Source organism: Ambystoma mexicanum, chromosome 2q (genome assembly GCF_040938575.1).
Source record: "Ambystoma mexicanum isolate Mex_15411 chromosome 2q, UKY_AmexF1_1, whole genome shotgun sequence".
In the NCBI taxonomy this organism is placed as follows: domain Eukaryota; kingdom Metazoa; phylum Chordata; class Amphibia; order Caudata; family Ambystomatidae; genus Ambystoma; species Ambystoma mexicanum.
The window spans coordinates 1,254,244,550-1,254,263,791 of NC_090924.1; positions in this window are offsets into that span (position 1 = coordinate 1,254,244,550).

Consider the following 19,242-nt stretch of genomic DNA (forward strand, 5'->3'; position numbering starts at 1 on the left):
AAATAGCCAAACCAGAAGTCTTTCCAGGCTTCAGGCAGATGGTGGAAGAGAGAGTCAACCTAGCTGATGCCTGTGTGACTCTGGAACAAAAGCAAAAGTTGAAACAAGTTTTCTTGGATTTCCAAGATCTCTTTGCGGTAGACTCATATGACTGTGGTCGCACCGACATCCACACAACAACAATCCCCACGGACCCTGGCATGACTCCAGTGTTTGTGAAGCAATATCCTTTTCCTCTCGCATCCATGGAGTCCCTTACTGAAATAATTAAGAACCTTGAGTCCCGGGAATAATTCGTCCAATACACAGCACCTTCAATAATCCGGTGCTGGGAATATTGAAGCCAAACGGCCAGTGGAGACTCTGTGCCGACCTCAGGGAGCTCAACAAACGGGTCCATACTTCCCGATGGCCTCTGCCCTACATTGACCAAGGGCTGGCCCAGATTCAGGGGTCACAGGTATTCACAGCAATAGACCTGACCAATGGATACTGGACCGTGCCTGTCAGTAGGGAGTACCAATACAAGCTGGCTTTTACCTTTGGGGGCCAGCAGTACACATGGACCCGGACTCCCTTCGGATGCCTCAACTCCGGCAATGAATTCAACATTTTCCTACACAAGGCCATGCCCGACCTCGGTGCAAGGGGTAACCTGGCTTATGTAGATGATGTCCTCATCAAAAGTTCATCTGTGGAGGAACACATAGCGGAGATCCGTTATGTTCTGACCCAGTTGAGGGCCGCCGGAGAAAAACTTTCCTTTCAGAAAGCACAGTGGTGTAGAACCCGTATTAATTTCTTGGGGCATGAGATTACTCCTCAGGGTCTCTGTCCCCAGGAAAAGAAAGTGGAAGCACTTCAGAAACTGAAAGACCCCACAACTCTGCGGGAACTAAGGAGCCTCCTTGGACTGACTAATTACAGCAGAAAGTTCATTGAGGGCTACGCAGAGATCACCAGACCCCTGATTCATCTCCTGAAGGGGGGGTCAAGTGGGAATGGGGTCCAGAACAAGCCGAGGCAGTAAGTCAACTCAAAAGAATCCTCTCACAAGCGCCTTGCCTAGTTTACCCTGTCAGAAACAAGGAGTTCTTTCTGGAGACGGGGTTCTCTAATACGTGCTTGACGGCAGTATTATACCAAAAGCATGACAAAGTCAATAAAGTAATCTCCTATGCGAGCAAAACTTTATCCTCTGTGGAGGAAAAATTCACTGATTGTGAGAAGGCACTCCTGGCAACGGTGTGGGCATTGAAGAATTACCGCCCGTTTATCCAGGGGGAACACATCATAGTGGAGACTCCACACCAGCCTCTGCAATATCTCCAAAGTGACAGAATCCGGGCCGGAAATGTGAGTAATTCCCGAATTACTTCCTGGATTCTGTCAATGCAAGGCTTTCCTGTGGAGGTCAGATATGGCCAAAACAAGAAGAGTCCCCTCGCGCAAGGTCTGGCTGACTTGCATGATTGTGCCAGAGAAAACTGTCTCAAGGACGAAAGTCTAAAAATCAAGGACAACACGGAGGCATACTTTAATTCCCCACACAAAGTCTTTGAAGAGGACAAGTGTGAGGGAATGCCCACTGTCTATGTGGATGGATGCTCTTACCATGTTGACAACAACGGGGAGAAAGAACTGGTGGCCTGCGTAGGGAATGCATGGGTGAATGAGTCCCCAGAACCCTCCACTGGATACAAAATTGGTCCTCGAAGTAGTCAGGTGGCAGAATTGATGGCTGTGCATCAGGCCATCCTCACTGCTGTCCAGCATCAACTCCACGAACTGGTCATAATCACAGATTCGCATTATGTACGGAACGGGTTTGTGGAGCACCTGGTTAATTGGAAAACCAGAGGCATGTTATGTGCTAACAACAAACCCTTGAAACATGGGAAGTTGATCCAAAACATTGATGATCTGGTCACATCGAATGGGATGACCATCTACTGGAAAAAGATCAAGGGTCATTCCAAAGTAGAGGGACCAGACAAAACTGGAAATTACTTAGCTGATCAGCTGGCCAAAACCGGGGCCATCCAAGGGGATCTAATTGAGATTGAGTCCCTGTTGGGGGAAATCCAGGTCACTGCTATCACTAGGTCCCAGACAAATGCTCACACTTGTGTCACAATGATCTTTCAACTGCCCAATGGAGCAAAGAGACCTCTGATGCTGATTTGATTACAGCTCAGAAGGGGGATCCAATTATTGGTAAGTTTTACCCACACCTTGAGGACCCTGAGAACTTTCCCCTGACGGATACCGATTACATTGCGGAAGAGGACCTAAGAGTGTTGATGAAATGTCCAAAAATGTTCCGGATCCAAGACGGTTTGTTGGTAAGGAAATCCAAAGCTGGCCACGATCAGTGGGTGGTTCCTACCTCATTCCGAAGCCTGATGCTAAGTCACGCCCATGATGCGGCCACCGCCGGTCATAGGGGGTTTCACACAACATTCGAAATCTTAAGAGAGGTTGCATACTGGCCACACATGGGGCAGGACCTCAACCAATATTTTAAGGGTTGTCTTGTGTGTGCACAATTTCAGCCAACATCCCTCACACACCGGGCGCCTCTCCAAAAGAGGGGAATGACACTCCCATGGTCAGATTTACAAATCGACTTTGTAGGCCCTGTGATTGCTCCGCTAGAGGAAACAAGTACATGTTGACCGTTACATGCTTGTTTACCAAGTGGGTGGAATGTCTCCCAGCCCCAAATTGCAAGGCAGAAACTGCAGCTGCCCTGATGATTAACCACATCTTTTCCCGTTTCGGTCTACCTCAAAGGATTGAGTCAGACAGGGGTAGCCACTTCACCAGTGAAGTAATGACAAAGATGTGGGAGATACTGGGGGTTAAAAGGAAGCTACACATTGCTTACAGGCCAGCTTCTTCTGGAGCAGTGGAGAGATACAACCGAACCATTGTGAGCATATTAAAAAAGTTTGTGGCAGATTCTGGGCCAAGTTGGGATATCCGATTACCTCTGGTCGCAATGGCCATCAGATCTACCCCTTCATCTGCAACCAAAATGTCACCATTCGAGTTGATGACTGGACGCAAGATGGTGCTTCCGCAGCATTTGCTCTACAGGACCCAAGAGCAGACACTAATAAATGCCTCCACATCTCATGAGTATGTGGAGAATTTAGGAAACACCTTCAACATGCTTTTGCCTATGCTCAGCGGAATCTAGAAAGATCAGCCGAGAGTATGAAGACCCACTATGACCTGAAAACTTCCAGGAAGGATTATTAGGTGGGGGACCAGGTCTATTTATACAACTTCCAAAGAAACCAGGCAAAACAGCGAAAATTCTTGCCTACATGGAAGGGACCCTTTGAGATTATAGACAAGATCTCCCCTGTGGCCTACAAGATCCGCATCCCCAAAGGCGGTTTGGCAGAGGGGGAAGACAAGTGGGTCCACATAAACCAGTTGAAGTGTTGCCATCCCAGGCACACTTTGCAGCAACTGGAGGAGTCCTCTGCAATCCCAGAGGGTACCGCTCCAGAGTAATTCAATTCCAACCCTAAAAGATCCTACATATAGCCTATCAAATTCTGTGTTTCTCAAGTTTATGTGTTCCTGTCTCTTAATTTAAAAAAATGTGCATGTTCATATCTGTTGAGTTCTAAAATATATATGCCACCCCACTATATCAATGGTGGGGGAGAAATGTCCGTGAATAGGTATTGCCGCTCTTCCTTTGTCGTCCTAGGAGAAAGAAAACCTGGAGACTGGCCAAGGAGGACGATCCGGAGACTGGGAGGACGATCCGAGGGGCCCGGGGTACTGCCGAATATTCCCATCAGGACCGGCGAGGAGAACCGATCGATCAGTACCGGATGGAGGAAAAGATGCTGAACTGTGCCATTTGCAGAATTGGAAGAAGATTATGCGGACATACCAGTGCGTGGGTCCTCACCTTCTGTGCACCCGACTCCCCATCGACTCAAATTCAAAGTGCAGTCACGTGGGGGGGCTTTGTTGGGTGTCCTGACCCACGTTTGAGCTATCATGCTGCAACATTTGGTGCTGTGGGCTTATAAAATCCAAGATGGCCAAAAAGCCCACATGTGCGCCAGAATCCAGGAGAACCACGCAGTTTGTGCACACTAAAATGGTTGCCTAACTTGCCACCCACCAGTGCGAGCACGATGGGCTGGGGTGCCATGAGTGAAATGTGTGCCAAAGGAAAAACCGCACTTTAAAATCACCTTTTGTTTCCCTGAATGCCAGCTCAAAATGCCTATTTTCAAACATTGCAACACATCCAAAAATCTCACTGAACACCAGCGGACATCTGGCAGAATGAAGTATGTGTGCATACTAAATCTGGGAAGTTGAAGAGCCCCAAAACGATGTTCATAACAAGACTGGCTGAGCTCTGCAGGTCTGCAGCAGCCTAACTGAAACTGGATTTAAAACTACCAAAAATCAAAAATGTTTAAATTAACTGAGTGACCTACTTTGAGTGTCACATAGTTTGTCACTGTTGAAATGTCATAGTTTTGAACTTAGAATCAGCATTCTAGCTGCATATGTAAAAATTGTCTTGACTTAAACTGGGGAACTAAAAGTGACATTTTATCTGAAACCTGGCTTAGTGAAACTGAATTCTGCCTGACATCTACCCCCACAGGAGTTAAAACCTGCTCAGCCACTCTTCCCCTTGCCAAAAGGAGTTGTCACCTCTCTGATTAGATTAGGGGTGGAGCAGCTACAGGGAGTTGAACAAAGGCCTGTCCTGGGCCCAGGCAGATGGTTTATTAGGGTGGCCGTAAAATAGCTTCCTCTTGGCAGAAGCTGGGAGGGGCAGGGTCTCTGAGCTTGGCAGAAACTGGATAAACTGGTTTCTACACCATGTGACCTGAAAAGACACACCCCTGTTGGCCAGAATATGATTCTAAGAAAGATGTATAACTCACATGCGGACTTGTCAAAATTATTTAAATGATACCATAATTCTTGTGAATTTTCTGTGCACGTTTTAAGACGCGTTGGGAATTTGTGTGATGTTCTGGGGCAAAACCCCGCTATTTATGGATACTACAGACTCTGTGTTTAAGCTAGAGACATGGGAATTTACTGGAGTATGTAAGGACAGGCCCTGTATATGTGTATAATTTTTAATGAAGAACCAAGGTTGCATAACCCACTAAAATCGAAAATGTTACCGTTTCTGAATGCAAGTCCTCAGGAAGAGCAGATTTGGGACAGAGACTACCTCATGTGATAGGTAATATGTACATGCAATGACAAACCACTATGTATTTGAGAAATGTGTATTTTGACAAAATATAGATTTGTGGGCAAACTGACCAGGGGAGGATCATCTGACCCATAAAACCTACAGCATCACTCTGACTCACAGTTCCTTCCCTAATCATGGGAGAGGGGAGAATTGGGCCAATGACAAGTTGAAAGAGGGGCTGGCTAGTGATGCTGCACACACACCCACTTTCAAAAGACATAAAAAGAGCCACTGGAAGCTAGAGAGGACATTCAATTCCATTTGCTGCAAGGCGCTCTGCCGGACCATACAACATCCAGAAGATACCAGATTCAACACTTCGACTTTAAAACTCCAAAGAACTTGATTCAGAACTCAAAGCAAGGGCCTAAACCCACAAACTGAGAACTCTTCTCAGTAGGCCTCAGCATCCAGCAAACCTAACAGCGGTAGCAGCATCCAGGAGCCGTGCAGATCAGCGCTGGGTCCAGAGAAAGCTGTGCAGAAAGATCCAGAAGCAGTGCTGTACCCAGAGAAAGCAGAGCAGTATCCAGAACCAGAGGCCAGAGATCCAGAGTGACCCAGACCGCTGTTAGCAGAACCAAAGAGCTGACCCAGATCACTGTGAAGTGCCGAGACCAGAACCGGAGTCCAGTCTAAAACCTGACCAGATCCGAGGCGAGGCCTAATTCAAAAAATATATTGTGAGTACCTAGCAGAACTGTGCAGAACCAATCTCTTAGTTAAAATAATATAATTCAATCTATTTTAATCTAACCAGAACTGCCTCCTAACTGTCACCTGTCATTTGCAAAGCTGTCACCTGTCATTTTCTAGCTGCAAGCTGTAACCTGTCGCTTTGAACTTTTAAAATTTCAAATCCGAAAAACTACCTTTAATTAATCGTCCGTATCTCTGGAACCGTTTCGGCTAGGAACTTTGTTTAACTTTCCTCTGAAAGCTTAGAATCTCAGCTTTTCAATAAGCCGACTTTCTACACGATCACGATTCTCGCACTCGCGAATTTTAGCGCGATTTGCGATTTGGTTAAAAATCCAGCCACGTGTAACCATCAGCGGTCATCTCTTTCCTTGCTAAAAATTTGTTTGCCTCTTAAGAACCATCCCTGAATCATTGCTAGAGGGAGCCTGGACTAATATTAACTAGATACCACTCACCCTGAACCTCCTGAAGGGAATTAAAAGCATTTCAGCACATTTTTCACTGCATTGTCACCATATTCAAAGCACTTGGGTCTGTGTTTTAAAACTCCTATCTGTTGTATAAACTGCTGGGGGGGAATTGAACTGAATTCTATTTGATTGCATTCCTAAGAACTGAGTCCCATTCTATTCATCTCCTTACATTGCATTAAGGGGGGGGTGAATTGTCCAAGAAAGTGATTACATTGTCTTTTTCTGAAATCCTATCAAGTTATTTTCTGTACTGCATTTCATTCCACATTGCATCCATTTGAAACCATAAAAGTATTGTCGCTATCTTATCCATCCTATAACCACTCATCATTGATTGAATCCTCTTACACCCATGATCCATGCAATTCTGCTTGCCTATGGCATAATAGCTGGTTACAACGTTAACTGGGACACGTCCGAGGCCATGCCGTTAAGCCCTGACATAACCTGGGATCCCAGCAGTGTGGCACCATTTCGCCTTCAACGCCAGAATATAAAATATCTAGGGGTGAATATCAGTGCTTGCTTGGCAGACCTCATCACTCTAAATAACCCCCCAGTGACACACAGGATCATCACAGACATGGACAAGCAGCAGACATTTCCACTATCACTCGCACATCGCACATAGGATCAAGCATTGAACATGCCGAAACATATTTACTTGGCCGTGATGATCCCAATGTCCTCATCAGCAACCTTATTTGCCAAACTTGATAGGCCCATCACTAAATTCATTTGGGAGGGAAAAAAGGCAAGATTGAACAGGTCAATATTGCAGGCTTCCACTATTAATGCTGGACTGGTTCTCCCATCATGGAAGACCTAATATATAGTGTCCGAGGTCTCTTGGGCCAAACGCTGTTTAAATACAGTGGACATATGTAGTTGGCGAACCATTTAACTACATATATTACATCCGTACACACCACAAGAGATGCTGGCTATCCCACCCACACATGTTCCATGAGTGATTAAAACCCATCCCGTTGTTGGCCCTACCCTTACGCAGTGGTATCGAATATGCACACTAACTGGCTCTGACATGCGGACTACCCTGCCATGTAGTAGCCATGTATTAGCCTGCAAGCTTTTCTGTTGTATAGCATTCACACTGTACTACACGGCTGGCAAACTACACACTGGCAGGACATGAGGATTATGGACATATGTGAAGACTCTGAGCTATTGTCATTCTCAGACGTGAAGGGCCTCCTTGGGCTTGCAGGGACAGACTGGCTATGCTACATGACCGTTCGCTCGGCCGTTCTCTGTTATACCACTTCCGACTCTAGTGCATGTGAGACGTCACCATGCAAATCAGAGATTGGGTGGGATGTGCTTGACTTTCCGAAACCTGGGGCGTTCTATGACTTTTGCACCCTTAATAATCTCAGAAGAAATGCACAACTGGCCATGATATGAGCCGAGGACCTAGACACATCCCTCTGCACTGAAGACATATATGACGCCTTCGCAATCGCTAAATATGTATCACAAAGCCTGAAGCAAAGGCAGATGCAGTACATGATCACACAGAGGGCATAATACACTACAGCCAAGCAATATGGAAAGCGAGAAAATGAAGAGAGGGATCCAATACTTGCACCAAACTTGATTCCATACTCTTGATTCTATACTTTTACTGGATTCCAGAATCCAGTAAGAGTATACAGAAGGTCCCTCACATCTGTCAGATTAAAGAAAAAGTCCCTCGACACGTATATGCAAAGGGACTCTCACAATCCACAGACTGCTGGAGATACTGTAGGGCGATAGGCACTATCATCTGTCCCTTTTGGTGCACAGTGTCCAAAGGTGTGACTGCTCTGGAGACTATGTTAATAGGACTTGCAGATGAGGAGTGACACAAAGACTCTTTGGTGCACAGGGTGTTACACATTGCATTGTTTTCAGCGCCCAAGGCCCTATTGATGGAATGGAATTTGCCATCCCTGCCTAGCACACGGGCATGGCATACCCTGCGAGCTAAATTGTTGGCTGCTGGGAGAACTTGCTTCAAACAGACAGCGACTCCCGCTTGCACAGAAAGATTCTGGGAGCTGGCCTCCACTCTTCTCTGAGCCCTCTGCATGGCTAAAGTACTGACTACATGAACACACTGACACCCACAGGGATTTATTCTGTGCTAACACACCTTTTCACAAGTGTGTCCATACATTCGCCCCATTGTTCTGATGTTACCTGGGGCCGTGCGCGGTGCGTTATATAGGGAGGAGGAAGGGAGCTTGAAGGGAGGGCTGGGTAGGGTGGGGTTGTTATCGTTACTATTCCCGGCTGTTTGCTGGGCTGCTTCAAGGAACATACAATTATAGAGACAACACTTTGGTATTTTGTATTGATTATTCTATGTCATATCTGCTTTAACTCTTCATTTACCCTACCTAATTGGTTTGTTTTATGACATGTATGCTGTTCAACCGCCTTGTACCCTGTTATGTCTCAGGTATGTGGTCTATGCTCTTTGTTTTTGTATTTACAATAACCATAATAAAAGGATGTATCAAAAAGAACTAGTCCATTCAACACTAATGTACATAATTCATAATCTATTGACTATTTACGTTTTGGAAATGTGATGCTGTGTTTTTATTTCTATGATATCTGACTTCAATAGTATTATTGGTGTACATTTCAACCTGTAGAATCATTAGAGCTGTGGACAAAAGCAAATGAAAGTTTAAGACATCATTTGTATGGCTATACGGTCCATGAATTATTATGAAATATACCATTAATTCGAATAAACAATAGGGCTTTCGTTGGGATGCAAGTGCAGCATCCCAATCGTGGGAAAAGGTTTAGGTTGCACAAAAAATATTAGTAGGCCTTTAGTGTTAGTATTTTAAAGTTTGGAGCAGCAGTTAGCGCACATGTTATTCGTAGTCAGCTTTAACATATACTAGAAGCATCATAAAGCCTGTTGCCGAGTTAGCGAGAGTCAGGCCATGTTGGATCTAGGTTCGAATTGTAATGCATGCCCTTTTTTCTAGTAGGAGAAGCAGGCCCCATTTGAAGCTGAGGCTCTGTTTATTTTTAATTAGACGACATCCATTTTGCTCCCTGTGAATGCTCAGACATCCCAGGTCAAAGGAAGGCACACTCAGCAGATAGTGGCTAATTGTATCAGCTGTGCTGCTCCCAGGAGCTAGGAATGGAATGTTGGGTTCCAGGCCTGAAGATTAGGGCTGCAGTTACACAGGCCAAATATATGAGAATGAAGCCGGGTGTTCAAGGTGCCAAGTGGTACAAATAGATTCCAAACCAATACTGTCCACATCAAAAAGTGGCCAGCCCATTTAAATGTCAGGCGACGGCACAAACGGGATAAATAAATATGCACAATTCATCCCTGAACAATAGTGCCCCAAACACTTCATTCATGGGCACCTGGGTTCCCATGGAGATAATGAGGAGCTGTGCTGCAGATGTACCATGCTTTGAGATGGAAGTAGCAGGAGGTGATACCAAAAATGTAACTGCAAGGGTGAGGGAGCTAGTCGTGCGCGCCATTGTGTCTGGTGTAATTAAAAGACCATTGTATTACTGAGCAGGATAACCTCGTCATTCACACTCACTCCCTGATTGGGTCCTGTTGGGCGTATGCACATCACTAGATGGTCTACACTACCTTAAGCAATAGGGACATTTTATTAGTGCAACAGAAATACCTGAATATAATGCACCAATCAAGTTACAGTGGTGTAGGATGTTTACACATTAGGTCATTTCAGGGGTTGTCTTTAAATAAAGTGTGAGTAATGGGTAATTAACTACAGGGGATGTTTAGATTTTTTGTATAGGTATTGACCAATGGCAATGTGGGATTATGTTGTGAAACTAATATGCTTAATTTATGGTAGTTGCAGTTTCCACTATAAAAGATGTAACCTGAAATAGACGAGCTGAGTTCTTAGTTTTGTTTTCAGGTCCACAGGAATGACAGAAACTCCCAGCTGTATTTGCAGGTAATAAACTTGTTTTTCTGGCAAAGGGTGCCCTGCCTATTTGACCCTTTTGGATTTTTTTTTATCGCTCTGGTTCTGGGTCTGTGCCTACATTTTTAACCATGACAGTAAACTATTATAAGGTAAAAAGCAAGCAGGTTTGTTTCTTTAAAAAATAGAATTGCAATCATGCATCTTTCATCATCGAGCTTCCATGTCCTCCACCTGAGCAATCACCCCAACTGTGAACTTCCCGTGCTTCACTCCTCTCGTTTGGCCTCCATCTGCAGCACACCATACCCTAGAGGATAATCATTCCCAGTATGTGAATGTACATTATGACTTATCATTCTCTCAGCTTTGACCTCCTCCCAGTAAACTGCTGCAAGAGTGTGCATTGGTATGGACAGAAGAGGCAACTTTAACTATGCAGACCAAACTGCAAATTTGCAAGCAGAACAAAGAGTTGTCTTTCAATGACTAAAATCCAGTTGTGCTAGTGAATACCATGGACGCCCCTGAAAATGCCCATGGATGAGATCCTTGGACTAGTAATGACCTAAGCCTCTGTTTTCCTGCGTAAGCAGTAGGACAGTGATCATCATATGCAGTCTGCCATGAATGCCCCACTCGATCAGCTTGTACAACCAATGGAATCATTTTACTGATAGGTACCTTTGATGCTGTCCTCCATCAATGCTCCAACATTCATTGGGAGAGGGTGAGTAAGAGAGCCTCAGTTCCACTTGCAATCCTTATCACTAATGGTGCTCTAATTTTCCCTTGCTGATGTAGGTCGACTTTTCTGTCGGACAAATAAGTTCCATAGTTAATTACTGTCCTGCTTTTGTAAATAATTCTCCACACTTACCCACTAAGTACAAAAGAACTATTTGTTGGTAACACAGCATTGGCATGCCTTTTAATCACAGTAATAAAGTTTTCAACTGTTTTCTGTAATCCGACATATCCTAACTGTTGTCCATCGGCCATTGCTCAGAAAGGTGAGCAGTTCACAATTAAGAAAGACCAAAGACTGCTTCCCCAGGCGATTAACTCAGTCTCCCAAAGAGATTATTTAGTATTTTTATTTATTTATATTTATATTTAATTTATTTATATTGCGCACCTAACCGAGAGGTAGCAAGGCACAGAGGCATCAAGAGGATTGCAAAGCTTGGTTACATACAAAGGTACGCGGTCCAGCTGTGGTTACAGTGCTGGACGCGTAAAATAGAAACAATGCACGCCGAAGAGGCATAAATTACAGCGATAAACAATATAGGCAATATTATATACAAGATGCCGGTTGTCTCATGAAAGATAGCTATGCCAAACAGATGACAACCTAAATCTACATATTTACAAACATAGTGGTGTGGGGCATCAAGGCAACATGAGAGCTGACGGTCGTTATGTGTCGTGAGCCTTGAGCCAATGGATGTTCTTAGATCTAAATTGGCGGTAGGGAAGGTCCTCCCTGCAAGTAGGAGGAAGGGAGTTCCAGAATTGTGCTGCTTTTACCGGAAAGCTGTTCCCTCCAGACATTGTACGTTTAAACCTGGGCACCAGAAGGAGATTAGAGTTGGCCATTCTGGAGGGGCGAGAGGAAGTAGGTCTGGTGAATCTAGTGATAAGGTATTGAGGGGCTGCTTGGTGGAGACATTTGTGAGTCAGGGATACCGATTTGAGGAATATTTTGTCTTTAGTGGATAGCCAATTGACGGATCTTCTAGAGTCAGAAATGTGGGCTTTCTTCGGGATACTGAGGGCCGCTCTTAGGTCCATTATTTTGAAGGATTTGTATTTTGTTAGTGATATATGTGTTGCAGCCTACATATAGTGCGTTGCAATAGTCCAGCTTTGACAGGATCAATGGCCTGGCTAGTGTGATGCAATTGGATGGAGAGAGAAAAGGTTTAGCTGCTCTGATGAGTTTTCATGTATAGGATGTGGCGGAAGCCATGGCATTAACTTGTTTTTTGAAGGTGAGAGTAGAGTCTAGGTAGAAGCCGAGGGTTTTGACCTTCTTGGCTACCGTGATCTTATTGTTGTCAATTACGAAGGAGGAGTAATTTGTGTCCAATTTGCTAAGGTTATGTGGCGATCCCAGAATGAGGAGTTCTGTTTTGTCATTATTCAGGCATAGACCGTGTGAGGCCATCCATGCCTGAATGATGAGGTACACCCTATTGATGAAGGCCAAATCCTTGTCATAATCCCCCGTCAGCGAGATGAGGATCTGGGTATCATCGTCATAATTGGTGTAGGTGATACCCAGACCATCTAGATCATCAAAAAGGGGCTTCGTGAATATGTTGTACAGAGTCGGGGAAACGCATGATCCCTGGGGCACGCCACAGGTGATGGGCGTTGGGTCGGCTGCTGCTAGTAGGGAGAAGACTCTCATTGTGCGGTTACTTAGAAAGGATTGGATCCAGTCAGTAGCCTCTTGAGAGAAATGGGCTGCTTTTTGAAGGTGATCACATAATTATCATGAACACGAGCAATCAGCAAGAGTTAACCTCTAAAGATTTCCTAAAGTGGAGAGCAAATTGGAAGAGCTGAATCTCATATTTCTCATAGCAGTGTGCTTGAATATACATATATTAAGTTAAATACATTTCACCAATTCAACCAGTACAACAAATAGTCTTGGAGAAGTCTGACGTCTGTGTGGGGTTTACATCAGCAGATACACTGCAGCCTTTTAGAGTGGATAAAGTGTCTGTATAAGATAAGCTGGCCTACCCAAAAAAATGGTGTAAGCATTGTCCAGTCGTAATAGGACCAGCACAGCAACTGAGTGGGCACATTGTGGTAAAGCCAAACAGGTGTAATTGATGAAATAAAAGCAGGCCAATGTTTAGTACTAGTCAGATTAGATGTTTAAGAGTGAATCCTTTAGCAAAGTAAACTTCCTGATTCTTAGCAGTGCATTCAAGGGAACGACCAGGGCCCTACTGGAGGAGCAATAGATGGTCACGGTCAAGGTAGTATGAGCCTACTTCCAAAATCTATGCATTTAAGGAATCAATGTCATGGAATTTAATTCATTGTTAACTAGGTTCAAAAAGTGCAGTGCTAAATGATTTGATAGTTCTGCAGGTAGCATAACACTGAGCCCCAAAGCAATCCCTACAAGAATCTATCGTTTTGAATATTTAAGAAAAGTATAGAGGATTTAGGGGAGGACAACTTTATAGGTACATTCAATCAAGAACTAAGCCAGCCCATAGTTGTGTCAGTTGTTCTGGTTCCTTCCAGATAATTGAGGACAATATCGTGGTACATTTGGACAAATCCAGTGATCAGGTACAGCAGGACTAGCTTCACTGGGCTACTTCGGTCCATTGGTATGAACAGATTATCTAGCACCACAAGAGATGGAGAGCTGATCCATTGCTAGGGTGAAATGAGGATTTACTCTTAAAAAACAACGTTGGCAAGTAGTTGCATCTCCATTTATGTTCCAGTATATTTTCAGAATCATTGGCTAATTTGCTTTGAGGTCTAATCCACTGGAGTTATGATCTGAACATCACCCTGATTATTTTTTCCACTGTTAACTCAACATTGAAAATAATAGGTTGCTCAGAGATGTTTACTCTATGGTGCACTTTCAAGCTAATTTGGAAACGTGATTTAAACATTTGTTCATAAGAATTAAGCTTGGCAAATTTGATTGGATTCAAATTTAATTCATTTGAATGAAAGTACACACAAAACTGATAGGTGTTTCATACTATACCTAACACTTTCTCAAGCAATACATTTTAGGGGGGAATCTGCTCCGTGCAATTTAATTGTCCAATATATTTGCTGAATCCATTAACCTTGATCTTTTGGGGCTAACAGAAACATACAATGTAAGGTAGGGTGGCAAAGGCTTATCATCCTTCCCCCTTCCCATTGAGAGAAGTAGTTATGTGATCATTGGAACCATTAAGAAGTTCATGGCATGTGTTGCCAGGGAGGGGTGTAATAGATGAGTGAAGATAAACTGGATCTATGTTTTTCGAGGCTCCACAACAGGTGTGAGTATCATATGTTGCATTTGGGTAGGGGGTTAAACAACTCACAATAAAGATCATAATAGCAAACCTATCTGACCAGATCATGGGAATAGGATTATCAACTGAAATGGTATTATCTGGAATAAAGATCAAGTATGAAGTGTGGCCGTCTACATGAGTGGTACCAATGGCCCACATAGGAGGGTTGATGGTGGACAGTTTGTTGGACCAAATGTTGAAGTTCCCTAACTGAAGAAGAGTTGCTGACTAATAAACAGATTAGCTACGGCATCTCAGAGGCATTCAACAAATAAAGGACATATAAAAAGGGAAGGAGATATATCAACAAGAAGTACATTGTCACTGCAGTTGGGATCCCATATTGTAATAGCAGTGATTCATCATGAGCAGTAGAGTAAAGAGACGGATAACTTTAAGTGACATCTGCAAACAACTAATTCACTGAGATTGACTAACATTCATGTAGATCAGAGCACAAAGACAAACAACGTAAAGTTGCTTTATAGAAGTATGTTGATTTCAGCTCAACAAATACTTGAAATTAAGACAAAACAGAAACAAAGACACAGCAACAGATGGCACAGAGCAGGATGAAGCAATACAAAGTGGACGACAGGTGAAGCCATATTCACTTTGAAACAGACCCCAAAACAATTTTTATATATCACCTTTCTTTATGTCCCTTTTTTGCATTTACCATGTAATCCTCATTAAGGAACTATCATTTTGCTCGTCCATAATGATTGTCATTACCAACACCAAAGCTGGTCTCTTCTGCTTTAAATGAACATTGAAACAAAGAAACATTGTTTTGCAAACAGTGCTTCCAACATGTGGATGAACTACAGACCTCATCAGACTTAAGGCCCAGATATAAGACCCAAAGACCTCCATTCAAATCAAGAAACACCCCCTTGTTCTTGAGTGTTTCTTTACTTGCAAACACATCAAAGTCCATATACTTTGCATGGAACACTGTTGGCATCTTCCACAGGTTAGTCGTGGAATAACTCACTCTGTTACGAATGGACTGAGGGAAAATAAGAGGGGGAAGCGAAGCAACCTTTCCTCCAATGAATACACACCTTTGCAAAGCCTTCTGAATAGCCCAGATATTGTTATAGAAGAATGGACAGAGAAGATAACCTGGTCCTGGTGGATACTGAAGAAATAATGTGGGAACTATGTGACAGCAAAGTGTGTGCTAAATGAAAGACACATCCTTTCCCACCGTATTAGAGTCACACTCATGGAAATGTCGATTAATTGCATGCTATTAGGCCTACTCTGTCTATATGAACTTGAAGTCTTACACTATCACATACCCACTACACCATTGTTTTCCCCATTACAAAAGGTATTAAAAAACAACAAATTCCATCAACCCAGGCCTATCGTTTGAGGGACACATTCTACCACTGGGAAGTTGTCTGAATACAATTATTCATTCTTTCAGCCATTCACCTGGCCATCTCATTTAAGGGAAAGAATGGATGTACTGAACAGACCTAAAACATTAATTGACCTGCAGACTTCATTCTGGACACCTCAGATATGAAAGCACACCATATGTCTGCCAGAAGCAATCCGAATATGGAGGTCATTCACTTTGTCTTAGACACTAGGTCAGCATCATATCTTTTACACAATTTAATATAGTGTAAGATGATCACATGTACCATCGATGATACTATCTAACTCTTGAAGAGCAACTATTACTGCCAGGAATCTTACACAGCAATGGAAGCAAATGTGCAGCAGGTTATTCCAACATTTATCAAATGTATCAGATATTTATCTGGCAGACATTGTTTTACTGAAAATAACAAATGGTGGATGTGAATAATAGAAAGCATCGTCTGTATCTTCAGTATACGTGAAGGCCCACAATATGCTCTTGATAATTTCTTAAAGTCCCTCATTGAGAACAGCTATAATCTGGGGGTTCACATCTAACACAGAGTACTGAAAGAGTGGTCTTCTTGGACTTAGAAATGTGTCATACATCTGGCACAATAATCTACTGGAACCCCATAGGTTTCAATTATTTCCTCCTGACATCTAGTGCACACCCTAAAAACCTCATGAATCTCCTAATGAGGACTTCATAAGGTGAGATGTAACTACTGTAGAGCTGCACATTTTGAAGCACAATTTACAGAAACCATTGCACTATTTTAACATTACATATATAATCACATGATTATACAGCACCGAGGATTAACTGTTAACCACATGTCATAGATACCGTGACATGCGCATATGATGACACAGCTAAACATGTTGCATAGAAAATCTAATTTAATTTACTTTATATTTTTATGTGAAGGCTCAGAGATGACAAAAGAGCCATTCAAGTATTTTAGTTACCTCATTAAATAAGGGAGCTTTCAGTTTCCAAAAGTATTTGTCATTCCAGACATGGTCCATTGACAGGCAGAACAATTTTAGCTTATTTTATGACATCGCCTCTTGGCACCCGATTGAAATGAACTCACATTCTATGTACTTCATAACTAAACAGAGAAGCAGATAATCGTACCTTGCTTTGAATTGATGAACCCCCATTAAATTAGCTGCCAAAAATGAATATATTAATTCTCTGGATTCGTTTTGGTACTTTATGTTTACAATCTAGGCAGCTGACAAAAGGTGTTCTGAAATCTTTAGCACGACAACCATCAGGTTTTGGAGAGAAGTTAAGGCATTGCTGCCGGGAGAATTGCCTCTCCTCTTTTCAACCGGATCTGTCAAATGAAAATATAATTCAAGTGCCCCGAATCTGGACAGAGAGGTGAGTTCTTGACTGCTTGTATCTAGCCTGCTTGCTTAGCTATCCAACACTCTGCTTGTCAGATAACCTGAGCCAACAGCTCAATCTTTCCCTAACTCCACCTTTCCAACCTGCCCATTATCCCGCCAGGGCTCCGTATAAGGACATTGTAAGCACCATGTACCTATGGACCACTCAAATCTTACTAGTTTTCGGCCTAAATCAAACTTGATATGGTTTGTTCTCACTGTTGGTAACAGGATTTTGCAAATGTTATGCTAGAAGATGCACTTGCTCTCATTGCATTCTTTCTGAAGACCCGAGATAATGATTTGATAACTGAATGTTTCCATCTACATTCTAATTGTCTTAGAACAGGATGCTATTTTGCTGAATTTGCGTTTAAACACCATAATTTTACATTTGTTTGAAACGAGACCTATCATTTAAGTTGAGCTAAGAATCCATAATTTTTAAACTAGAGTCCACATGGCCTGCATTTCAGTAGCTCTGTGCTTTCATGTATGTGGTTCAGATGCATACCAACAACAAACGACATCATATATAAGCTTTCCTCATCATCTATCTATATATATATAAAAGTGCAAATGTGTGGGTTTGTGGCTTCGTGTATGTTCCCTTTACAATTCCAGACCGTTTCACCAATCTACACCAAATTTTGCACAGGCACGTGTTAGAACCTTCCGTACCTTACTGGCTACATGACACCTGGACACCCCATCCCTTTCACTGGATTTCAGCAAAAGTGAACATTTGACTGTGGGTTTGTACGTGTGTGGCTTTGTTTATCTTCCCTATACAATTCTGCAGCATTTCTCCAATCTGCCCCACATTTTGCACAGCCACCTGTTAGGACCCTCCAGACATTACTGGCTAAGGACATTTGGACACACCAGCCTTTTCCCCTGATTTCAGCAAAGTCTCTGGGTTTGTGGGTTTGCAGCTTTGCATTTGTTCGCCTTAAAACTTCACACCGTTTCACCAATCTGCACCACATTTTGCACAGTCACCTGTTAGGATCCTCCGACATTACTGGCTAATGACATTTGGACAGACCACCCTTTTCCACGGTTTTCAGCAAAAGTCTCTGCGTTTGTGGGTTTGCGGCTTTGCATATGGTCCACATACAATTCCACACTGTTTCTCCAAACTGCACCACATTTTGTGCAGTGACCTTTTAGGACCCTCCGGACATTACTGACTACATGACATCTGGACACCCCACCCCTTTCCCTGGATTTCGGCAAAATTCTATTTTTTTTGTCAGGTTTGTGACTTGGTGAAGCGTTGTTCCTTATACAATTCCACACCGTTTCACCAATCTGCACGGATGCACGCCCAAACATCTGAAGCTAGGTTTGTGCTCACACTTGCGGACATGTATGTGCCTGTGCTCTCAAATCCCCTCGGTGAACATGTCACGGCCAGCATGCCTGAGTCCTATGTTATGCCCATGCCATTACCTTTCTGTGTTAATCATGGAACGCCCAGCATGCTCGTGCCTTATGTTGTGCCCATGCCATTACTTGCATGTTTGAATCTTGCTACACCCAGCATGCCTGTGCCTTATGTTTTGCCCATGCCATTACTTGCATGTTTTAATCTTGCTATGCCCAGCATGCCTGCGCCTTATGTTGTGCCCATGCCATTACCTGCATGTGTTGATCTTGCTACGCCCAGCATGCCTCTGCCTTATGTTGTGCCCATGCCATTACCTGCTTGTGTTGATCTTGCTACGCCCAGCATGCCTGCGCCATATGCTGTGCCCATGCCATTCCCTGCCTGTGTTAATCATGCCATGTCTACAATGCCTGCACCTGCACTGACACATGCGCCTACTCCACTACCCGCCTTTGATGTTGATTTTACACACGGTGTGTCTGCACCTGTGTTTCATGATGCGGCAGCCCCTTCCCCTGCGCATAACAACATATCTATGCCTGCATTGATATCAGAGATGCCGACTTTGTGCACTGATAGTTCAGAGGAGCACACTACACAC